Source organism: Amphiura filiformis, chromosome 13 (genome assembly GCF_039555335.1).
Source record: "Amphiura filiformis chromosome 13, Afil_fr2py, whole genome shotgun sequence".
Taxonomy (NCBI): domain Eukaryota; kingdom Metazoa; phylum Echinodermata; class Ophiuroidea; order Amphilepidida; family Amphiuridae; genus Amphiura; species Amphiura filiformis.
The window spans coordinates 47,531,600-47,558,588 of NC_092640.1; the positions used below are offsets into that span (position 1 = coordinate 47,531,600).

The 26,989-nt window shown below is 38.2% G+C and overlaps 2 protein-coding genes across 2 annotated transcripts in view; both read right to left on the bottom strand.

Moving 5' to 3' along the window:
• The window catches only part of LOC140168731 (uncharacterized), an 84,887-nt gene extending 66,858 nt beyond the window's left edge, over positions 1-18,029 (bottom strand). The window contains exon 1 of the mRNA XM_072192141.1: positions 18,003-18,029. The gene's annotated coding sequence lies outside the window, so the exon portion shown is untranslated. The remainder of the gene's footprint in view (positions 1-18,002) is intronic.
• Positions 1-26,989, bottom strand: part of LOC140168450 (uncharacterized) — a 62,756-nt gene that overhangs the window by 28,915 nt on the left and 6,852 nt on the right. The window lies entirely within an intron of this gene.

A 26,989-nucleotide genomic window follows, 5' to 3' on the forward strand; every position in this document is an offset into this window, starting at 1 on the left:
TGACATATTCTCTCTATATGTGAAGTAAAACAAAACCCAGAGTTTAATAATGCCGCCCTCCATGAGTGACACACAAGCATGGCAGAATCGGTACTCTTTCGATCTAGTGTGTTTGCAAATATTCCAATGCTTAGAGGTGCAAAATTTTTCCCTTTGAACCATATGTTAATTACTAAAACATGTTTCTCTTGTTTCTTTGTATTCCAGCCTGAGTTCTACCAAATATGTCACACAAAGGCCGATTATGATGAACACGGTCCTAGCATCTGTCGACACAACCCAGTGTTTGGTACCATGACATAAATAACTCCAACACAACCATAGCCATCTGCATATATGTTCAAGGAAAATCCTACTGTTGGAGAAGAAAGTGCATGTTTAATTGTACCAGAGTTGGTAAAATGTAGTCCAAACGAAGTCAAAGTTTCAAAATTGTACTTACAAAGGAAATGATCATATTCAAGTTGGAGATTGACACACATGCTTCAATAACAATCAAGCGTACTGTAATACAATTTTTTATTATATATTTTAAAAAAATTCCTTTTTTTTTGGTGAAAGATTACTTTTACAAATGCGTTCTCTTATTAACATTTGCCAAAGTGGGTGCGGCTCAATATTATTTTTGACTTCCGCAGCTTGAGCAGCCAGTCATACGCGCTGCTTGCATGCGCAGCTTAAAGTTAGATTATTTTGAACGTAAAAGGAATCGTGCTATTTTAGTACACTATTCACCATGGCAGAAAGGTGTTTTTGACCAAATTTGACTATCATAGGCCTACTTGAGTGTCCCTCGGCCATACTCAGTAAGGAATAACTAGTATGAACATTTAGGCTATTCCAGTTGAAATGCACACGCCCCATATGAAAGGCATGACCATAATCTACAACACAGGAGTGTGAATTTCATATGGAGTTACCTGAATGGGTGACTCCATTTGAAATCTACACCCCTGCATGGGAGCCCGGGGGGGGGGGGGCAGAGCAAAAATTTTTGGTGGGTATGCTCCCCCGGAATTTTGAGGTGGTGGGTCTTTGGGAGCTGACGGCGTACCGGTAAAAGGGGGTCTTTCGGAGCTGCGAACCGGGCTGTGAACAAGTAAAATGGGGTCTTTTGGAGCTGCGAAAAGTCAAAATTAAGGGTCTTTCTTGGCTTTTTGGTTGAAAATCGCCTGAAAAACAAGAAATATGAGGAATGAGCAATTTTTGGGTCTTTTAGAGCTGAAATTATCAAAACCAAGGGTCTTTCGGAGCTTTATTTTGGTCAAATATAGGGGGTCTTTCGGAGCTGCGAAACCCAAAAAGGGGGGTCTTTCCGGGGGAGCATACCCGTATGGTCATTTGTGTTGAGTGCCCCCCCCCCTGCAGGGGAGATTTAAGTCATGTCTCTCATAGGGGGTGTATGGATTTCAACTGGTATAGCCATTTCGTGTCACCTTCCTTCTCCAACAGGATTTTCTTTGTTATATTTTTCTTCACATTTTATTTTTATTTTAGAATTTTTTTATAGAAATTAATAATTGATAATTTTTGGGATATTATTAAGGACATTTAGATGAATTGTCCTTTAACAAACACAGCATACAATCATAAAACATGTTAAAAATGATAATAATATATATATATATCGTTATGAATTCGGCAGATGGCCGAATCCGGATTCGGCTTTTGGTAAATTCATTTTATGCATGCATTACTTTTGAATTTGAGAACAAGGGATCGATACTTTACCTATAGAGGGCAGCATATCGACTTTTTAACGGTTATCGTCGTTGACCGTACTGCGACGAACCGTTAGCTAACCCTATGTACTGCCCTCTTTTGAATACTTACTATGCTGTTATCATCTGATCTCCGTTAAAAAATTGATATGCTGCCCTCTATTATGTACAGCATTGATCCCTTGTTCTCAAATTCAAAAGTAATGCATGCGTAAAATGAATTTACCAAAAGCCGAATCCGGATTCGGCTGTCTGCCGAATTCATAACGATATACATATGCATCATTTATTGTATATGTTATTGTTAATACTGCAGCTTAGGCTGTGTAACATATAGTTTCTCATTCTGAAAAAAGGGAAATGTTGGTGCCTATATTTTATACCTTATGTATAATAAACTGTAACATTATGGGGTACAAAGATTAATACACCCGTGTGTAGATAAGGAGCTCTGAGAAATAATTTTGTCCACTATGTTTGCATCAATCAATGTCCACAATAGCTTCATCGCTGATGGCGCCATTACACAAACCCGGTATATAAGGAGTATTGATCTGTGCAGGCTTTGTGTTTTAAGGGGTGTTGAACTTAAACGTAAGTTTGCTGAGCCGATCATTTCCAATGAACTCTCGCAATAGGACTTTTACAGGAGTCTCTGCGAGAGTCGACTCTCGTACTCCCGCCGAAATTCCACCCCTGACTTTTCACTGATATGGGAAGTGTGGATATATGTGAGTTACATACTTAGTACATTTTTAGATAATAAATATTCCTCAGAGCTTTGAGATTTGGGCTATTCCCTTTAAAATCCACACACCCCCTGTGGAAGATTTCCCTGCCACTTCAATTCCAGTTGCATCTTATGTTCATCCCAGTTCAAAATTGGTGCTAGTCTTCGATGTTAAATCTCAGTTGCAAATTATTGAAATTGATCAAACCTGCTTGTATTTTGCACAATTTGGGATAAAATTGCACAATTTTGCTTTGAATTTCAAAATCTGCCACAGTTTTCACCTCTTATGGATGAAAGTGGTTGTTCCTGGAATGACTAAAACTTGAAATTTGGCTGGAGTTCCAAAATCTTCCTCAAGTGGGTGTATTTTTAACCCCCTGGACACTACTGGTCATCTAACAGCATTTCTGATTGGTTGATAACTTGAAATGCTCATTTCAATTGCCAATTATGACTAGGCTTAAAAAACAATTTATGGTCAAACTTGCATTTGCTGATGATCTTATTAATATCCTCCTTGATTGGTTCAAAATTGGTCACAATATTCATTTTGGCCAATCGGCAGGTAGTTCTCATGGGGTTAAGGGGAAGCTGCACTGAAAAAAGTGATTTTCTAAAGTATTTGACCTGTGCACTTGTAAATTGGTGGGAATGTGTGTGCTGATCAAACTTAGCGATTCCAGCCAAAAAATGATCGTCGTTATAACGGTTGCCATGGTAACGGCGGCCATGTTGGATTTTCACATGATGTCGTTGCGCGTCATTTTTCTCAGTCGTTCTTTGGTATTTTTTTCTGAAATTTGTTTTATTTGACAAATTTAGGTCTAATTAAAAAATGTATAGAGGGAATTTTCAAAAAAGGTTGTACGGTTACGCTACGGTGCATTAAAATTGGTAAATTTGCGCATTTTGGCGGAAAATTTACAAAAACGGGTCGTTTCCATGGTTACCAGATGTTTTTCAAAATTTCCTTCTATAAATATTTAGATACAGGTATGTCCAACATACTTGCCAAAAATAAGCTCAAACAGATACACCATTACCAAGAAAAGTGACGCATAAGGTAAAAAATGACGCTAAACAACATCTGGCAGAAAATGGCATTTTAAGTCTAGAAACACTTAATATGTTAATTAGGCAGCAATTATGCATATCAAATGTTATAAAATCATGTTTCTGACAACAATAACATTTATACCAATTATTAGCATTCTTTATAGACAATAAACATATTACATTATTCAGAAATTAATTTTTAGCTGGAAATTCCTTAAATATCGCCCCTTGAAAACAATACAATACATAAGAAATACATTACGTGTATTAGTATAGGACAGAATTCAATTCGAGACTTTTTCGCGTCACGTTGTTCCCTTTGATTACTTGCAACTTCTGAACCAAATGTCCGATTTGAATCAAATAAAAAGCAAATAAAGGCCCAAATTCTATAGATTTTTAATTTAGAAAAAACATAAAAAGACTAAAATACCCCTATTTCACAACAATCCTGGTGCAGCTTCCCCAATAGCCCAAGCTCTCCCAGGACAAGGAAGTTTTTGCTTGTGATTATGATTGAGTTGAATTTGGGGTTTAGGACAATAAGGGCCCTTTCTACAATAGCTGCCAGATGCCATAATTTCAGATTGTGTACGCTATGGAATGCAGAAATTGTTCAAATGTACACAGGGCAGCTATTACAGATAGGACCTTCTGGCCTTAAATCCTCAAATTGCTGTACTGTATAAGTGAACATTTTTGCTAAACATTAATTTTTTGCGCTCAACTCGGCTACGGCAAAAATGAAAATGCACAATTATATTCTTAAATGCACAGGTGTATGTAAGTTAAGAAAACTTAAAATCACAAATTTAAGAATAAGCAAGTTTAGAATCAGCAAAGCGTGAAAAAATTACACTCTCGAAAATGATCACTTTGACTTGTACCTGGATTGATTGTGTCAGGAAATGACGTGTTTCAGTTTGTGTCCGGTGATGGTATAATAAGTGTGTACAAATATTTTTTTTGGAGGACTCGTATAGTTTATAGGAAGCACTTCATTTCTTGAATAGCATAATTTGCCTTCCATAATGAGAGCTTAAGAGGACTTGTCCAGGAAATTCGACTTTTGGGTGGCAACGGCCAAAAATAGATTTTCCTTATAAGTTGAGTGGTAAGAGGCCTTTGTCTCATATAAACACTGGTGGTTTTATTTTGACAATTTATATCTTGTTGCCATAGTAACGGACATTTTTTCATTATTAGCCAATTTAACCAATTGTCACACTTTCGAGCAGTAAAATACCCTTTTATTAGAGTAACTGTACCTCACACATAAAATTTCTCAATATTTTCTTATAATTTTCCCGATATAGATGGAAGGCTTAGTAGCTAATACATTGCATAACAAATTAGAATGGGGTCAGAATTGGGCTATACCATTTATTTTAAATAGGGGTGTTTTTGATAATTTTGAATATTCCCATTTAGACCTAACTTCTGGGCTTCATATCCCGTATGGTAACGCTTCATTTGATTTGTCATTTTAGGGTTGACTTGATGGGACATTGTTACATTGAAAATGGAAGAAATTAGTTTGGGGAAAATCATGTGGTAAACGGGGTGTTGCCAGAAAATGTTGCATACTTTCAATTTTGTAAATGGATTTAGGTGCATAATAAAGCTGATTCTCGCATATAATACTTGTATAAAATTGTACTATTATCGTGTACAATAGTTTAGTGTACTTTGTATAATGTATTTATATAAAAAAAAATAGCAGAGTTGCCATTCCGCATGTAAGTGTTGCCATTTTTGGCAAAAAATGTACTACATCTGTAAAAAGTTAAACGCATGCTTGCAACACTGATGGTGTTCATGATGAACTAATAATAAACCGTACTTTGATATTGACTTGTCATATATAGCTGCATACAACTAAAATTGACATTATTATTATAATATTTGGATTGTATTTACAATATCTACAGTTGAAAGTTCTATATCAGTTTCTCATAGGCTTAATCCCCCCTTGAAATATGTGTAAAAATTCCGATCTTCTTTGCTCGTTTTTAGGCCTTTTGGGCACCTTTTGAGATATTTTATGACAACCAGTCGATTGCAAATCGATGAAAGTTTAACATATGATTCAATGTATGGGTATCCTGAAGTTCCACCTCGTTTTCCAGGTACGAGGCACTAAACAGTGCCCTCACTGTTTTTGATATGCTCTCAAGACTATTTCGCGGACCTATTTTCTCGATAATTATAAAAATGCGACTTTTTTGGCGACCCAAATTCATGCATAGGCTTTACACTTTATTTGAGATATAATTTGCTACTACTCTCTCTGATTATTTGTCTAAAGGGCAGCCCAAATACGTCAAAAAGTTTTTGTATTTTACCGGAACTCATTAAGGTTACACAAATGACGCATTGATTTAATGGTGTGCTCCCTTCAAGGGTAGGCTACCGAATGTTCATAAAACTTTTGTTATTATTATGTTCTTGAAATATAAAATGTTTTGAGTAAAACACTCAAGGTTTGAGTGCTCTGTGACATTAGCGCTATTAAATTTATATGGTGAATTCTGAAAATGTGCACATTTTCAATATTTTGACCATCTATTTAGATTTGCATTAAATACCAATTATCTACCTTTAGTTTTTGACCGTTTATCTACTAAAAACCGCTTTAACCCTATAGCTAGAACTACGAAAAACAACCCCCTCTCCTAACATTTTTTATCCGTCATAAAAAATACATGTGCCTGCGCCCAAACGACCTAAGCTAGTCGTAGATCCATCCTTTGCGCTCATGATAAAATGTTCTTACCCGGGTAGAACCCGGGTAGAATCGATCGTCAAAGATGACTATAGAGGGGGATTGGTGAGGCACCCATTGGTTTGTACAGTAAAATCAATGATTTTCATTTCATGAATAGTGTGTCTTTTCCTTTTATATTGAGGAGAATATTCACTGAAAATTAAATTTGTGTAGAATTTTTAGCCCAAAATCAATTTTTCCTACCGTATATACTTTTGTACATGGGCAGAATTTCCCAAATTTTCATGGGCACCCTCACATTATGACATCATAGCAACATTGTGTGGGGAATATTTGTACTTATTTTGGTATTACTGGGTAGAGGAAACCCATAGCTATACATTGGTACCAAATATAATGGTATCAAAAATTAGGGAGTTACATTATTTCTTTTGGTAAATTAAAATGATTTTTTTCTCCCGAATTCAATTAAGGGCTGGGGTATGAACGTTTGGACAGTATTTATTTTGGGACATTAGAGCACATCAGACATATCGAATTGCATTCTGAATACGAAGAATGTCATTCTGATATCAAATATTTTTGATTTTTGAAATTCGCAATTTAATACACATTTTATGGCAAATCATTAAAATTGATATTTTTGATATTTAACAGTACTTGAAGTAAACTTTATAAATCTGATGATTTATACTTAAAGTGTATGTAGGTGGGAAAAAAAGCCGACGATCAATTGAAAATTTTGACCTTTCGTATTGAAGATATGGATTTTTTTCCCAAAACACCAAACAAAAATAAGGTCTTTTTGGGAAAAAATCCATATCTTCAAAATGAAAGGTCAAAATTTTCAATTGACTGTCGGCTTTTCCTCCCTGCTACATACACTTTAAGAATATATCATTAGATTTATATAATTTACTTCGAGGACTGCTATATATCAAAAATTTGAAAAATATCAATTTTTATAATTTGTCATAAAATTTGTATTATATTGTGATTTTCAAAAATGAAAATTATTTGATATCAGAAAGACATGCTTCGTATTCAGAATGCAATTCGATAGGTCTGAGGTGCTCTCATGTCCCACAAAAAATACTGTCGAAACGCAATAAACGCTCATTTTAGATCCCTTAATGAATTAATAATAATAATAATAATAATAATAATAATAATAATAATAATAATAATAATAATAATAATAATAACACTAACAACAACAACAACAACAACAATAATAACAATAATAATAATAATAATAATAATAATAATAATAATAATAATAATAATATAAAACACTTAAAATGCAATTTTCCAATTTTTTAAAATAGAAACACTGCTTTTTTGGAGAAATTGTTATTCATTAATATTTTATAAATTGTCAAATGCTACCAAAATATTTTGTTATGCAAAATTGTTCTCTACTAGTAAGATTATCCCTGAACTAATTTTTCTTGAACTAAAAATGAATGATTAAAACCAAAATACTATAGAAACACTGTATTTTCAGCATTTTGATATTTCTGGAATCTCATATTTATATTTGCAATACATTAGGCTTACGATCCAATAATTTTAATTTTCCCAATGCTAATATTACAAATGAAGGCAAAATAGACAAATAAGAGATTGTAAAAATAGGGAAATTTCTAGAAACACTATGAGCATACAGATGATTTCCCCAAACCATTTTTTTTCTATAAATTCTTAAAGCATACTTTAATCTTCCAGGAAACAAAAGTTTGTTGAATTAGAAGCGTTGGCATGATACTTACAACCGTTTCAACCATACAGGTTTTATGTACTTTTCAAAAAATAAAAACACCCCTCTTAGAAAAAGTGGTATCTCCCAAATCAAAAGGCCCTCAGTTCCCATTTAGGTCCTGAAACACAGACAAGACCTTGACCTAAATTTTACCCTCACCAACTTTAATGAACCCGCTCTAACTTTTTTCCAGAATGATATCGAATTGACAGAAAATTTTACACATAATTTTGCCAAAATCACTCAATTTAAGGGAAAAGAACAATTAGCCGTTTCCATGGCAACAAGAAGCTGGTGTCACTATAAATGTTATTTTTGATACATCACCCTAAAGTATCATTGATTGACACAATATGAAGAAAATTGGTGATTTTGCGTTTTGCCACAAATTTGAAAAATAAGTCTATTTTCCTGGACAAGTCCTCTTAAAATGTATCAGTTTTAACCCCCTGAGCACAACTGGCTTTCTAACAACAACTTTCATTGGTTGATGACAAGAGATATTCAGTTGACTAAAAGCCAATAAGAATACAGTTTTAAGAATATTTCACCACATTGATTTTAAATGATGGAATTATTCTTACAAGATCACTGATTGGTTCAATAAATGAAACAATATCCATTCTGACCAATCGGCAGGTAGTTCTCATGGGGTTAAAGCACTCCAACTGGATGTGTGTATTTGAAACTAGTTTACTCAATCAGTAAATTTCTATAACAGAGTGATATTACTTTTAAGCAGTAGGCATGATTCCAGGAAAGGGTTTTGGGCAAGGCATTGTTTTAGTCCATGTCAATCCAATTTATAATGTTGGAAAATAGATGGAAACATGTGTCCTGCCTCAGCCTGTGTTGACTCTTATGGACATGGAAAGTACACATTTATTTAAAACGATACAAAATTATGCCTGTAAGTAACATCTTGAATGTGGGGATGAAGGACATGTATGTGACACAAGTCTTCCTTTTAGCCAATTAGTATCAGGGTTGCCAGACCCACCATTTGGTAGCCCAATTGGGCTACTTTTGATGATTTCCTGTCCCATAGTAACCAATGTTAAAGAAAAAATGGGTGACTTTTTGATATTAGCGCCTGTAACTTTCTAGCTTTTTCATGTCCCATAGAAACCAATGATTAAGAGAAAAATTGGGTGATTTTTCGCCAATTCGGGCTGTAATTTACTGGCAACCCTGGTCAGTTTTGGTATGACCTCTGTACATATATGTTGTGTATCTTTCTTTGCAGCAAAAACACATTTTGATTGTGTTATGTTCTAAAATATAATTAATAAGTCTGCATTTTGTATAAAATAATCAGTGCACATGATATCAACTTTATTGATTTTTTTTGTTCATTCAAAGAAATTATGAATTTAAAGAATAATATTGTTACAATATTGGGAACACTTGTTTAGTATAACCAATAGTTTGATTATAAATCAGAACAAAATTCTAGTGAAGATGGTATTTCTCATAGAATGTGTTATTCTAGTTAAAATCCTTACACCCCCTGTGGAAGGCATGACCTAAATCTCCCACACAGAGGTGTGAATATCAAATGAGGTTACTTGAATGGATGATTCCATTTGAAATTCACACTCCCTGTTTGCAAGATTAGGGTTATGTCTTCCTTTAATAGGGGTGTATGGATTTCAACTGCAATAAAGCTATGAATCTATGGTATTGCTAACCATTATTTTGTGTGTGCTGATCTGAAGCAAGGAATAAAGGTCACATTCATTGATTGGTGACTTACAGGAAAATATTAAGAAAATTAAATTTAACACTGGTAACATGAAGCACTGGTAGATATAGGGGGCTGAAATAGGTTTACACTATGAGCCAGAATCGGCAAAAATTTAGATGGTTGTGAAACATTGCAATTTTTTAGCCCACTTTAATAACAGCAACAACCATTTTGCCCACAAAATAATGAAAACAATTTTATGATAGCTTGTGAAATGTTCCAAAATGAGTCGTTGCAATTGGGCTCATCACACCTGCTGTCGCATCCTATAAAGTGGGTTGTTCCGGGAGGAATCCATACACCCCCTTAATTTGCCACACAGGGAGTGTGAATATCAAATGGGGTTACTTGAATCAGTGACTCTATTTGAAATCTACACCCCCTGTGTGGGAGATTAAGGTCATGTCTTCCATATGGGAGTATGTATTTCAACTGGAATAGTCCATTTCAAAGAGGATTTCCATTTGAACAGGTGGTTCATGTGTAAGAAGTGCCTTCTTGTCAAACATGATGTAGAAATGGAGAACATTTTATATGTTCAGCAAATGAAGAGTTCAGAATACTGATGCATGCTGAAGTAAATTTACACAACAGTAAGTTGGGGCATGTCTCCAGTAGATATTTATTGGGCTATTCCAGTTGAAATCCATAGACCTGCTATAAAAGACATGACCTTAGTCTCTCACACTGGAGGTGTAGATTTCAAATGGAGTCACCCGTTCATGAGGTATGCCTATCTAAAATTCCCACTCCCTATGTGGGAGATTAAGGTCATGTCTTCCACAGAGGGTGTATGGATTTCAACTGGAATAACCCATTGTGAGATAGGCATCCGTGTGATCCGTATCAATCCGCATCAGTGTGTACTCATGTGATCCGTATCAATAAAAGCAGCTGTCTACACGCCACTTGGATCCGGATCTGGGAAATGATAGCGTAGGGAGTGCGTTTACAGAACAAATGTGTGTAGGGTGCACATGGCGTCATGTCGTGTGCGTAGAGGGCGCTCATGGCGCGACATCATCTACCCGCACAAGTAGTCTACATTGATCTGTGTCTCAGAAGCGTGCATTAATGCGGAAGGAGTCGCCCAATAACAAATCTAATGAAACTTCTGTCTTTCTGATTTTGTTACTAAAACCAATTTGGTTGGTTAGGTAGACAGTAGGATATTTAAGGTGTGAGGATTTGAAATAAATATAGGGGTGCAAGTTGGGAATGCATCGAGAATCGTTTGATTCCCTTTTGAGAATCGGTTGAGTCCCTTTTGAGAATCGGTTGATTCCCTTTTGAGAATCGGTTGATTCTCATTAATTTTTTTTGTTGTAAATCAGGTTTGATCCTTGCAAATGACAATAAATTTGAGAAATGCTCTTATATAATATTAGCTTAGCTTCAAATTCAAGATATTTTGATGTCATAAATTAAAAACACTCCAATCAATTCATCTTGCCTAGTGTTATATTAATATAGAATTTATCATTATAAGAAAAAACATTACCATACATTAGAGATACTAATCGATCATTTGCTATTTATGTTCAGATCAGGGGTGTGGTTCACTCAACTTTTAACGCATCGTAACATAATTTACTCATCGTAAAGTTGTGATAAATTTATCATGTGTTCCTGTTACAGCACCTTGCTTAAGGTGTGTACCAATCATAAATCTGCTTTCTAAAATGGAAATTAGGTAAATGGGGTAAATGTTAGTGAAGCACATTCCTTGTAGAGTAAGATATTCCAACAAGTGTTTATTTCAATAAACAACAGCTTGTCATTTCTAAGTAGGGTTTCTGTTATTCTTGGAACAAAGTAATTTTCGGAATGAACAGGCCACTGGAACAGATGAAAATGTTGAAAACAACATCTCCTGTTGGGAAATTTGACTATTCCTGTTGAAATCCACACACTCTGTATGGAAGACATGACATTAGTCTCCCACACATGGGGTGTAGATTTCAAATGGAGTCCCCCATTTAGGTAACCCCATTTGAAATTCACACTCCCTATGTGGAAGGAGATTAAGGTCATGTCTTCCACAGGGGGTGTATGGATTTTAACTGCAATAGCGCATTTTTCACATCTTGCTCAAATCATCGTAAAAGCTGTGATTTTCTTTCATAGACTTTTTTATATTTTGTACAACTGCACACATAGTAAGTAGGTATTCCCTATGTAATACATTAGGAAAAAAAAGAAAAGGTTTGTCTCAAAGCTCACGAGTGGTTTGAAAACAAATGCGAAATGCAATTTTTTTTTATTTATTTTTTTTTATTCCCGACTTTTTCATGGTATTTGGAGAAAAAAAAATCTGATTTTCGCCGAATTTTTCTGGAAAAACTAAAAAAAAAAAAAAAAAAATTTGAAATAAAAAAAAAATTCCGCATTTTTTTTCCAAATCTCACGATTTTTACAAATGCGCGCGCGAGCTTTCAGACAAACCTTTTTTTTTTTTTGGCCTTAGGGAATTTAATACAAACACTAATTGTAAAACAAACAAGATGGGCTAACTGAAGATTTGATTTTGGGGATGTACTTTTGAAAAGGTTGAGGATTACTGTCTTTGAATTGCTTTTTCAAAGAGAATTATAGTTAACAGGGAGCTTAATGGGCTGTTCCAGTTGAAATAATTACCCCCTGTGGGAGACAGACATGACACTCCCTGTGTGGGAGATTAAGGTCATGTCTTCCATAGGGTGTATGGATTTCAACAGGAATAGCTTAATATGGAATTATATTGTACTTAGAAAAATATCTTGATAAGCTCTCGGTAAGAAAATATTAAACAATAAGACAGAAACAAGTGCTTGTTTAGTTGTATATTTATTGGTGTTCTTCTCATGGTTTGGTGTATACAGTTCTGTAATGTTGTGCGTACTGACCGCAGGCTTCAACATAAAAAGCCCAGCAAGTTTTGAGGTATTTTCTCAAAATATGAAGAGTTATCTCGAGCTGCTTGTTTGTACTCATTTATGCATTTGTCATGCTGAAATATGGTCATGAAAATGTTTAATTTTGAAATTTAATTTTTGGAACTATTCGTCTTCACTAAACCCGTCTGTGTAATCAAGTGAGTTCATCTTCGCTGTCAGTGCTGTCTGAATCAGTCGTCCTGCAGGAAAAGAGACGGTACAAAGTAATTCTCGCTATTCACAATAAGGGCGCCGCCAGCGGTTTGCAATGTAATCGTGATGTATCACGCGAAAAGGTCGACATCAAGTCCGCGCAATAATACCATTATTAAACAATAATGTGAGTTGTCAAAATGCAAATTAATTTTTCTCGCGAATCGATACTAATACCGTTATATTGACAAATCTTAAAAATATTGTGATTTCCTAAAATAGCATGGTAATTTTTCTCTATTGACTCGCGACTGTGTCGACCTTTTCCTATGATATATCACGATTACATCGCAAACCGCTGGCGCCGCCCTTATTGTGAATAGCGAGAATTGTAATGAACCTGTTATGTATTTTGAGTTTGCAGAATGCTGAATAGCGATTTGTCTCTATGTTACGCATGAATTCTCTTGACAGAGATCGATCAATCAGGCACTGCACTGTTAACTACAGTGGCGTGTCCAGGGGGTGCACTTTGTTAAAAATCCTGTAAAATAACCTGTTTTTTGGCGATTTTAGCCATCAAGCCTCCCGCATAACTCTGAAAGCCCCTCTGAGTCCCCCGCAGGAACACTGGAACAGATCCTGGACACAACGGTGAACTAACCCTATTGGCCGTAGAAGTGATAATGTAGCAGGATTAATTACCATAACAATAGGTGGAAACAATTTTTGAATATATCGCACGACACTAGTATGTCACGGGGTACCTCTGTATTGAACCATGTCAAAGAACAGGGATAAAGACTTGGATTGTAATTCTATAGAAAGATCTGGATTGTAATTGCTTGTAGTGCAGATATATTCAAAATTGTCATTTGTCTAGTGCTCGTTTGTCTGGGTAACTAATCCTATATGCTGCCCTCTTTAGGCAAAGCGTCCAATAATATCCTCAATATGTTGAGGAAAACAGAAATAGAAATCCCCAACACATTGGGGAAATGGGAAAGAAATATTGGTGATTTTATAAGACACAAATTGAACACAAAGTTGTGATTTGAAATCCTCAAACGTTGCTCAGTGTGTTGCTGTCAATGGGTGTTCCTCTCGTCTTGTTCCCGTTGTTTCTGGGGTTCACCAGGGGTGTAAGACTTCCGGAATTCCGGAAATGGGGCCAAAAAAAAAAATTCCGGAAATGTAAAAAAAAAAATTTTTTGTTATTATTATTATTATTATTATTATTATTATTATTTTTTTTTTATTTTTTTATATATATATTTTTTTTTTTACATTTCCGGAATTAGATGATGATAATTTTTCATAAAAGAGCAACAAAAAATTTTGGGAGGGGGTGACCCCTGCCAGGGATCCCCATGGACCCCTGTTGCACGTCTCGCCTTCGGCTTGGCTGATCGCCTTCGGCTCGCGTGATTTTCAGGAAGTGGATCATTACCCCACTTACATCCCTGCCTTTTATCAACAACATATCTCTCATCCCATTTTCTGCAGGTAGCAAATTAGTTCTATATGCGGATGACACGACTTTGTACAAGCCAATCAGCAACCATCATGACTTAGTCGATTTTCAAGAGGACATTACCAAAATCTCCGTTTGGTTTTCTTGCAATCTAGCCAATGCTAAGAAAACCATGGTCATCTCCACCAAAATTAATCCCTACCCGGACCTTCTTTTACAACTTAATAACCAACCTATTGATAGAGGGACAGACATCCTCCTCCTTGGCATTCACATTTCTAGTAATTTAAATTGGAACATCCACATTGATGTCCTTTGTAAGAAGGCTCGTCGGATGATTGGCATGATACACGGGAACTTCCACACCTTCACTTCTCTGGTCCGTCCAGCTCTTGAGTACAGCAGATCAACCTGGCACCCACTCACCAAAACCCAAACCAACCGCCTGGAATCTTTTCAGAGGTTTTCCTGACGGGTCATATTACAATCTTGGGACCTGGATCATAACAGCCTCCTCTCCCAAACTAACCTCCCCTCCCTTGAGGTCCGTCGCGACTCCTAATGTATTCACACCTCATTCACATTCCAACTCAAGATGTAACAATTCCCGAGCTCTCTACCCACCTTTCAGCCGCCTCACACTTTGTCAAAGAAGTTTCTTCTACCTAGGTCCTATGTTATGGAATGAGCTACCGGAAAATGTCTGTTGTCCCACCTTGTCCGCTTTCAAGCCTGCAGTTAAAGCACTCCAATTATATTATGCTTTTCAGTTTATTTTTTGTTCGCTTTGTATGTAGTGCTACCCTTTAATTTAATGCTCTTTGAGCACTTTTGAGTATTGCCTGTGCTTTTTGCCAAATGTATTAAATAAATAAATAAAAATTGCGGGTTTCCTCAACATGCTCAACACATTAAGGATATGATTTGACTCTTTCCCTTGGCTCACCTTTCATGTAAAATAATTAATATGCTGCTCTATGGCTCTCTACCGTCCTCTAATTCGTTCACGACAAAATTCATGTGTTAACAAAGAGACGAATCGCTATTCAGCAATCTGCCAAACTCATAACGCTATAACTTGTTTTCAACTGAGAGGTGTATCATGTTGGCATAGAAAACGCTCATCACATTCATGGTAGCTCAAGACCATAGACTAATAATTAACTGACGATAACTAGCATGCAAAATCCAGCATCATCTGTTAATCGTATACACGGGACTTTGCCTGTTGGACCTCTGTCTGTCATTGATATACCAAATGGCCGAAATGTGACCCATGTTTGCGGCACCTGCCCGTCATGATCAATTTTGTAATGAGTACCCCAACCATGTTGATGACGAGCCATCCCAGCCGCATACTTTTGAATTTGGCCAGGTATAGACCAGGAGACGTATTATGCAAAGACGACCGGTACAGTTTTTACACGGACACCTGAGAGCTGTAGCCAACCTACCCGTAACATGACAGAAGGAAACATATGCAAAGACATCCAGTACCGTTCTTTCTGGGACACCCGGAGGGCTGTACCTACCCGTAATATGCAAAAACGTCCGGTACCGTTCTTTCAGGTATACCTAGAGGACAATAGGCCTACCTACCACGTAATATGATGGAAGGAGGTGTATGCAGACGTCCTTCTTTAGTCTTTCTTTCAGGGACACACAGGACCGGTGGCCATACCTACCCGTAATATGACGGAAGAAGTATACACGATCCAATCTCTTCTCCAGCGGGAAACAAGGGGCGTCTGACATCGTCTAGTAACTCGGGAGGACTGGGTGCGAGTTCTGGAGGGCTCCTCAATCCATCCTCATGTCGGTCTTCACTGGTGCTGCTTTTTGACTTCCTAAAACACCACTTGATCTTGATTCCAGAGTTTGACTTTGCATGTGCAATAGATTTACTTTGACTCGACTTTGGTGATGACGTCTTGATGTACTCTTCAGAATCGACAGACATTGTTGACTTGCGGTCTAAACACATCCACATCGTCTGTGACTTTCTACCACTGGTATTGCTAGAAGAGCGTCTGCTATGCGCATGCTCATCAGAAGGGCTGAACGCGGTGCTTTCGATTGATTGACACATGCCAGATATCTGATCGACGTCCCCATCTGGATTTGAGCTACCTGCCCCTGAATGCCGTACCAAACGACCACTTGAGGACAGGTTGGCGTAATTTTCGCTCTTCAAAGAAACCACTGTAGAGTCGCTTGTCTGTTGGTCGCTACTATAGCGACCGTCGCTAGAAGATGCACCCAATCGGCGTACGGAATTAGCATTGTGTCTCATGCTGGCGGCGACATGGTCGCTTTTGCTCAGACCGATGGAATGCGCACTCAGTAACTGATCCGATCGTCGTCCATGCAGAGATTCACTGGATGAGTTGTGGGAAGCTGGCTGTATAGAAGACTCTGTGGAGGGATCGAAATCAACATCTCTTCCGCTTCTGAAAAACTGGATGAAACTGGCGTCATGGTTCCAGCACTATTAGACGCCTCACTGTCATGACTGTGATCAAAGTTAAATGGAAATGACATAGATCAAAACAGGTAACAAGATTTGAAAATAAAATAAAATAAAGACAATCCAGGCGTCGCATAAAATCGTAACATGATTAGTGTCTTAATATTTCCATTCCACTTGACATTTGCACTACTCCACCCTCAAGAAGAATTAGGTAAAGCGCAAATCATGACAACTCACAGAAACGCAGATCTAGGTGTGGCCATGGAGATACTAGAACCATAACAGGTTCAACGTTTCAAACCGCATAAACCCCTTTTTTCGGCTATTAGCCCTAATACACGACAGTTCAACTGTTGGACAAAATATTCTTGTGATAATTTAAATACTGTGCACCGAGCATCTTCAACATGTCCAATACCGTAAAGATTCGCCTAATGGCGCACATAGGCAAAAGAGGCAAATATCGCGTACAATATAGACAGCTTCTTTAAAATTTTAACAAGAAATACGGGTGTGTGCCTTTATTTGCTGGTGAGATTTTTACGGGAAGGCACTTTTATTTTGTGCCTAAAATCCAATTATATGAGTAATATCAAGGAGCCCATTTGCGCCATGAGGCGAATCTTTGCAGCATGTTAGCAACAGCCTCTGTGGCAGTTGAGATTGGGTTAAGAATTTCTGATCTCTTAACCCGAAGGCTGACGGTGAAATTGTTCTTATGATTAGTTTGTTGGGAATGGCCTTCATTGTTCTTTATTTTCGGTCCTGTTTCATCCACACAATTAGAGAAGGAGAACCGGGACTCCCTATACCGCCATCGCGCCATGTACCCTCGCGTCGTCAGCTATGGGGAGAACATTGGGGGTATCGGGTCTTTGCCGACGGTGCGCTGAGACGAACGAAAACAATTCTGCGTCTCATCTGAAGCGTCTTGGCACTCGCATATGCCGTTCGCATCAAGTCATCTCAAATGCGCCCATCATCTATTTCGCGCTTGCATCACAACGAATGCCTCGAGCGCATTCCGAGGGAAACCGAATACCCCGATTTTTTTGCGCCATGGCTATATCAAGATGACGGTCGAGTCCCGGTTCTCCTTCTCTAATTCTGTGGTTTCATCCTTTTCTATCCATATATGCCATCGTGCGTACGGGTCTTAATCCGTTTAGCCTGGCTCCCAGGCCTGGCCTGAGCATTTTTCTTGAGTCTGAACTCATGACGACCATGCTAAACCCTCTCATACCTTGATTCATTCAGAAGTACTGCCTTGAAGGCCTCCAGCTGTATCTCCGGCTTGCAGGATTGTCTTCTCCACGTGATGATGTATCGATTTCTTCCAGCGACATAGCGGCTTCGATATCGTGATGACTTGGAGACGAGCGTCCTTGTAGTAGCGGCGATGTCTCACTGGTCTTGTCTTGCACGTGTTCTATCCTGACTGGACCCAGAGAGTGCAAGGCGCGAGTTGATAAAGTGCCACATTCATCGGCCATGGCGGTCAAACCGCTTTGAAATATTGAAGTGTGGGATCTTCTGCAATCAAAAGAACAAGAGATATGGTGGAGAATTTAACGCTGATAGCAATAGCAGTATTGCGTATGGTTGAAATGCCGTATTACTTGTGGTTTTGGCTTCGTATGGCGTTGTCCCTGTTCTCACAGCCTTCTCTCGAAAATATTGATACAGTCATATTACCTATACTTGCGACGTGGTGTTAGACTCGTTCCTGGCGTCGTCAGCGGTGTCCTTGTTCTCGATCTTATGGCCAGTTCATGACAAAAGGACACAGGTCTAATTTATGTCATATTACTTGCGATGTATGATGGACTCGTTCCTGACATTGTCAACGAAAACGGTGTCGGTGTTCGCATGGCCGCCCGTTCACGACAAAGTGACATCCTAATTGATGTTATGACTTACTTGCGATGTGGTTTGGACTCGTTCCTGCATGGCCTTTTCAACGGTGTCCCAATTTTAATGTCCTATTTACGACAAAGGACATAGACCTATTGATATTGATACCACCATATTACATGCTTGCGATGTGGTTTTGGAGTCGTTTCTAGCGTCATCAATATTGTCACTGTTCTCGTCATGCTCATGGTCCGTTCACGACCCAAGGACATAGCCTAACTGATGCCGTCATATGTAGTTTGGGACGGTGTTGTCAACAGTCCCTGTTCTGATGCCTCGGTTCATGACATGCCTAATTGAAATCGTATTTACTTACTTGCGATGTGATTTTGGACTCGTTCCTGGCGTTGTCAATGGTGTCATTGCTCTCATGGCTCGTTCACGACAAAAACGGCACGTAATTTTCCTCGGAATCGTAGATGCGGAACTTTGAACATGTTGAAGGTAGAACTCGAATCCTTCAGATTCTCCGCGATAAGCGGGTGGGCTTGTCCGGCCATCTGAAGTCGTGGGCCGACTATTTCCCGATATCATCGATTGAATTTCGGCGTGAATCGGACACAAGTCAGCAACTTCGTTTTGGTGTCGGAATATTTCGGAACGGTAGCGATTCCATAAACCTACTAGGATGGCCGGTGAGCTTGTCGTGATATGCAGTTGGCGACCAAAAGGGTAATCGGAATCGGTGGCGCAGACGGTGTCCGGCGCGGAACGTACTGCCCGGAGGTTTTCCGGCACAGATGATCGTCGTGGACGTAGTTGGACTCGAAGGACCTCAATGTAGCTAGATAAATGTAGCAAAACACAAGTTTAATAATGGTTTGAACGTTAACAGGCTCATCCGGGGCAACATTGTTTTAGGCCTATCGCCTTAGACTACGTTTATCCCAAGTATAGGGTAGAATCAAGGGCGTAGCAAGAGCGACAATGAAGTGTGTTAGGAGTAGAGCTAATACAGGAGACTTTAAAAGGGCCCCGCACTTCCTTTTTGTCCATGTGCCTCCGATGCTCTTGCCATGCCCCTGGGTGAAATAATTATCGGTTAATTCGTAATGAATTTTATAAAGAGAGGGGATGGCCCGTATCCTAGAAGGACGTCAGTCAATGTGAGACATAGAACTCAAACGACATGTAATCGTGAGTGCGCGCTGGTTCCAATCCTAACGGTTCTGATTTTTTATAGAACCGTTTTGTTAAGAATTTTGCCCCCTTTCCCTAAAACATACTTTCCCCCCCAATGCCCATGTAAAAATATTTCTGGTGTCGCTCCTAAGATAAGTAAATTTGACCGTTAGGGCCTACGTAATCCATATTCTTCCCTCTGTCTCTCTATATAGGCCTATACGGTCTATACCCTGTCCTCTAATTCAAGATAATTAATGCCTATCATGAAACAGGCGAATCGCTATTCGACATTATGCCAAAATATCAACGATTATTTACTGTTCAGTGTTCTCTTCTGAAATAAGCTATTCCAGTAATCCATACACCCTTGTCGAAGACATGATCTTCATCTCCCACACAGGGGTGTATAACATCAAATGGAGTCGACCATTCAGGTAACCCCATCATATTTAGACATTCAAACTTTCTGTGTGCTGTATATAAGATTAAGTTCATGTCTTCCATCTAGGGGTTGTATATGGATTTCAACTGGAATATCCCAGTGCGACTCACCCTGGGATGATATTGAGATCAGTCTTCAATGCAGGCACCAGGCTTTTGTATTTGTCAGGTTTGTCTGCGTCGAAGTAGCCGAATGATGGCATTTCCATAGGCAACCGAGTTGAACACACATCCATCGAGCTATAAAGGGGAAAATAATTAGTGCATCATCATAGTAGATAGCTATGGTTGCGGGCACCTGTCTCATCTGTCACTTGGCCTCTGTCGACTTAAAAAGCTTTAAAATCGAAATGCTCCGAAAGATGTATTTCCATTGAGACACCGCTCAGCATGTGCATATGTATAGTGTTCAGCGTCTCGTGGTTCGGTAGTGGGAGAGCGTGGCGCAATGGTTAGGGTAGGCTACTTGCCTTTAGTGCATGAGGTCCCGGGTTCGATTCCCGGCGGTGGCGATTTGCTGGGATAAAAAAAGGCTGAAATTAATTGGCAACTTCTGTAGATTAAATTCAGACTTCCGCTCTCCCCATGGTTCATTTAGAATTGGGTAAATGAATCATGAAAGTACTCCGTCCTTTGGAGGGGACGTTAAGCCGTCGGTCCCATGTGCAGAGAGCCACACCTGTACATGCAATTCGCAGCCAGTTTCGAAAAGTAGGGTCACCCCCTGACTGTTCCCAACCCGTCCCGGTGTTCAAATGGACCCCAATGGAAATAAGCTTCAATAGAGGCTTTCTTGGGTTATCCAGGGTTGTCAAAACCCGAACAAATCAAATCAAAAGTCACAGCTGATGGTGTTCCCAAGAATCAACCCTGTACACATCAGAGTGTCAGAGCTATTCAAAAAGAGAAGCGAGATTACCCACGGCTGTGATTTGGCCTACATGTATCCCGTTTCTAGGTTCCAAAGGACTTCCAGTATTATAACCTCAATATATAGGATGCAATAGGAGCTATACACGAAGTCTAATGTCAAAACTTGCTGCTATAAATTGCAGGCCTTAGACAAACCTCTTATAGAAGAAAACTAAACTTTCTCACTCACTCTTTTCTTGTCATCTTATAAACTGTTTGGTAGAACGCTAAATCGTCGGTGTTCATTGCGTTATCCTTGGCCATCTCATCTCGTCTGAAAACAAAACAAAAACTTACGAGACATCTCAAAAACATCATACAATTCGAGGGTTGAGAACCAGAAAGCCATACGCACCCGGGGGTCACTCACTACTTGACTTGCTACGCACCCTCGTCCAAGAAAACAACTAAAAGGGTATGTTTTTCACCACACAGCGTCGTCGACGTCTTTTTGAAAAAGGGGTACTTTTTCAGAAGGCATCGCCAAATCCTTAGACGTTTAGGGTTAGTAATATTATTGTTTGAGTGAGTTTGCACTAATTTGATAAAAATCACTACTTTTTAATTGATTCTTGTCACCATTGTGCATGTTTTCTTTAGTATCTATAGGTCTGCAACATCAAAAAGACACCTTGGGTATCAAATTAGCTCATTTTCCTGTTTACGCCACTTAGGGTATAAATTAGATATTTCTCAGTTGACGCCATTTTAAGGTATGGTTTTTGCATGTGCTACGCCATTTAGGGTAGGATTTTGCATGTGTTTCGCCATTAAGGGGTGCAATTTGGTTATGTAAAAATTCGCCATTAAGGGTGCATTTCAGAGGTGGTCGGACGCGGGTGGGTAGCACTTTTGTGTGAGAGTGACCCTCCCCCCCCCCGGCATACGCACTTGGGAGTTAAGGCTTTCTGACTCTGAACCCTCAAATTCTTACTGCCTTTGATGACTGAAGCAAACCACGATTAAGAAGACGTAAAAGATTGTGAATAAAAAGGCGTCGAGACGAGATTGATTCAAGCAATAATATTACTCATTCCACCAAGCAGTGTCCCAATATGATGGAACTGTCTTTTAACGTTACCACAAATGCCCCAAACGAAGTTCAGACAAAACCGAAGCGCGACTAGGCCTTCTCATTCTTATTAGGGTTGCATGTTGTTTGCCAAATATTTCTTAGGGGTTCGAAATTGATATTCGGGAGGGTCGCATATTTCAAAATAAAGAAATTGTTTTATAGAGGGGGTTGGACCTATCTCAGTCAAATGGGGCTGGGAGGCACCTGTCTCGACCCCCCAATAAAGACCACAACATTGCAAACATTGCTTGCAAACCGGGATTTGCAATAATACAGCTTTCGTTAATGAAATGACTAAAAAATTACGAAATCTTTTTTTCTGCCACGAACTTGTGCCTATTTTTAAAAAGCTGAATTTACATTCGACCGCTTTTGCAGATAAGTGAATTTACAAAATGGCATTGGTTTTCGCGCACTGGTCATGGGTGCGATTCGTTTTCTGTAAAAGTGATCGAGTGTAGCAACTTACTTCCATTTCAATCTCATCACACCGACGGTAGTGACGCACATTACGAACAGGAACAGTATGATGCATTCAGGTATCAGTATCATTGCAAGAGTAGCATTAAAGGCAGAACGGTGGCCGCCTTCATGTGGCATTGGGACGCCTGTGACGTTCACGTGACTGATGACATCAGTGACATTGTCATCGGTGACATTCACCCAGCTAGCAGTCGCGTTGACTCCAGTGACTTTCAACCAGTCAACGGTGGTTGTCATCGCGCTGACGACGTAGTTATGTGGAGAGGCTGATGGAGAAACGTCGGATGCTTCTTGTTGCAGCTGGTTTGGTTGCTGCACCCATTCTGATTCGTAATCCTCGGAACCACCAACTACTTCCGAGTATTGATAAAAACTCATGATTTTCTGGACGAATTACTAGAATTTGATCTACATGATTTCGGTTGTCTGAAATTATTAAGATGACAAAATAATAATAATAATATATTATTATTAACAGTCACAGTATAGGAGTCCGGTTAATTCCCACAATTTTAATATGATTGATATGAAGGAATGGGCTTAACTTTTGAGTAAAACCTCTTTTAAAATCTAAAGGCCTATAGTTAATTAGGGTAAAAGAGTCCAAGAGCAGAAATATTTGGTGTCAAACCACATTTGTATAGATTTATTTGCGTAGCAAAATTAAACACGAATTTTCGGTCATAGACCTTTGTCAAGTCAAATGACCGAAAATTCAAATAAATCTATACAAATGTGGTTTGACACCAAATATTTCTGCTCTTGGACTCTTTTACTTATCATTATTCAAACCTACGCAGCCACAACCTTTTTACTAGTTAATTAGGGTCCTGGCCGGAGGCCCGCTTCACAATAATATGCTGGTTTAATACCGTAGGCCTATCGGTTACATACTTTCCTGCTGCTCTTACGACGATTTTTAACGTCATAGGCCTAATCTTATAAAATATTGATATAAACTCGAGATTCGCGTTACACCCCTCCCCGTTCTCCAATTCCCTCCCACCTAGGCCAGGCAATGGCTATTCCACGGTGCGTGGTTCTTCTGCATAAGGTGTCAATTAAAGAGCATGATATGAACCGTTCATTTTGCAAGGCAATCCGGATCATGGAAAACGTACATTATACGTGTAGATTTATTAGCTTTTATTATTTATACCAATAACTCTCCCAGCAACTTACATCAGAACACGTGTTGTTCGTCATTTTGATAAGCTATAGGCCCTACAGACGAAAGTTGTCATATATTTTCCTTATAGTGCAGTTCCGTTGACAGTTCAAACTTCTTAAAGGCCTACCTTTGTCACATTTCAAAATAGAGCTCCGAAAGACCCTTGATTTTGATAATTTCAGCTCTGAAAGGTTTTTTTCATGCGATTTTCAACCAGAAAGCCAAGAAAGACCCTTGATTTGGACTGTTCGCAGCTCCAAAAGTCCCCATTTTACTTGTTCGCAGCTCCAAAAGACCCACTTTTATCGGTACGCCGTCAGCTCCCTAAGTCTAGACCCACCACCTCAAAATTCCGGGGGAGCATACCCACCAAAATTTTTCGATGTGCCCCCCCGGCCAATATTCTACCGTAAAAACGACACTTTTACAAGTATCCCGTTCTCCTAATTTACAAGGAAATCCAGAGCTTGGAAAACATTGTTTTCATTTCATAACAGGCCTTTATATCGTTTTTATAAGGTGATAGTTCAATCTTGAAACAAACTATATCAACACTTTTAAATGTTGTTTTATTTTAAACAAAATAATGAAATAAATAAACAATTAAAGTGAACACTTACCGTTATTATAAAACTAAAAATCACAACTTCACATTATAATTTTCATTATAATGTTCATTCGGAAACATGCTCCGATCCCAAAGCGGTACAAAATCCGCGTTCTACGCGTTGGTGTAAGTGCGGCTGTGTAAGCGCGGTCTTGCACGACGCGCCTTCACTGGACGCAGGAAATATAAACGTTGGGTCAAAATAATTTTGACAAAAAAGGCGCATGTTGCGTAATATGTGATGCGATCAAGCAAAATCAGTCGGAACTCGGAAATATTACATTTTCAGTTTCGTATAGGATAGTAATAAACATTTGCAAAGCTGTATTTTGCATAAAATCCCATTGCAATTGAACAACCAATTCCAAAGATATGAGCAATAATAGTTTCCAAAACAATAGAAAACAAAAGAAAATATTTCCTATGTTTGGCTATATCTCAAAATCAATATTTGCGAGTTCCGACTGATTTTGCTTGATCGCATCACGTATGTCTCAATCAAACTAAGATTAAACTAAAAGAGGTGAAGTAAATTAAAACAGATAAAAATTAGTCCTTCAAGAAGACCGGGGGCGGCTCGGCTCGGTCTCGCTGCATAGTTCTTAAACTCACATCATCGAGATTAAAGCTGTTAGCGTACGTTGGTATTAGGGCCTACATTGCCCAAGTCTAGAATTGAAAATCGTAATGACGTGTCGTTGGAAAAAATGGTATATATATCACAACTGAGGGAAACATAAAAATTACACTGTCACATGATTTTAGTTTATAGACATTATGATAAAACAAAACTTTTATTCTTAAACAAAGGAACTACCGGTAGGCCTATATGATACAATCATGTTTAGAAAAGCCGAAAGAAACATTGACAGAAGTGATATTTTGAACAGGTTTTCCCTCATTGGCAATCAAAAAGAGCTGAAATGTTTGTATAGCATTTGGCAATTATTTATAGAAATATATACAATGAAATTAAAATTAGTTGGACTCGAATTCTTATTATGTATAAGAATACATGTACTGCGATCACTTAATTAAGGCGAATCGGAGCCTTCACGCCATATTTTTCTAGTTCTGGTAATTTTGCTTAAATAATACAGTTTATTTCTGTAGGGTAATATCTTGCATTGATCTTACAGAAAATGACAAATTATATAGACCCAGGCCAAAACGAAAGTTTTCGATATTTCCACCTCCCAGGAAAAAACATACACATTGGGGGGGGGGGGGGGATAACCCATGACAATGAGCCTTTGGGTCTCCCGTATTGAACAGCAGCTTTCCTGGTATGCCAATGGGCTATATTTTTCACAATCATTGAGCACAAACACCGCTAGCTCAAACACCCCTCCGTCTCGCCTTAAGCGTATAGGTTACATCATTTGAATTTGAAATGCCAATGAGAAATAAATGTGATTGTTGTGACATCACACAGAATAATACAAGTTTCTTTTAAGAATAATTAAGTTATGTAAAAAAGGCCATCTTAATTAAATCATGAGTCTCAAAACAGTAGTTATTAAAATCGTGCGCGTACGGTAGTCCTCTTTGAAAATCAAAATATTCATTTTTTATGTGTTTTTTTTTTGTTAACAAAAAGGCGAGAATAAAATCAAAATTCGTATTCGATCATAAGTTTTAGATTTTTTGCAAATTTTGGATACGAAAAAAATTAAGAGCAAATAATAGGCCTAGTTTGTAGCAGGAACTTTATTTGTCTACTATCCCAACATTTGCAACATTGGATAATTTTTGCACAAACTTTTAACTTGTCCGAAATCCTGTACTAACATTATAAAAAAATTAATACTATAAAAAAACCGCATTCCGCATTAGGTTTTCAATTTTTCACAAGCTTTGAAACACAGGATTTAGATGGCCTAAGTGAAGACCTAACCTGCAAGATGTAGGCCTATTTATTGGCGCATAATTAGAGAGCTTGCGATTCCTAAACGAACGTTTCAGACGCCCGTCATACATAGTATTCAAAATACCGTCACATGAGAGTGATTTTGAATAGATGCACGGGCGTATGATACGTATACGTTTGGAAATCGCAAGCTCTCTATTAAATATAAACTTTTTAAACCAAATTCATTAATTATTCTTAAATGCTTACAAAATGGGGGTAGGGAGGTAAGTTCATTAGTGTTAAAACTGACTTTAAATATCAAAATAAGCTGGTTTTTAGGGTATAAAATGAATGTATAAAGAAATAAGAAATAATGCCCGAAAAACCCAGAAACACGCACTTTTATTAACCCTGCAGCTCAGAAACCGTTATTACATGTTTTTTGTTTTTTTGAAATTTTTTTTTATAGAGGTAGGCCTACAGTTTTTGGCGAAATTGAGTTATTAGCCGTTTTGATGTTGGGGTCAGATAACATAATGCAAACCTTTTTAAACAGAATTTATAATTTTAAATGCTTTTAGGGGATCAAATTTGATATCATCATTGATCCGAGCTGCAAAATTGCTCAAGTCCAATATCAATAATATTAA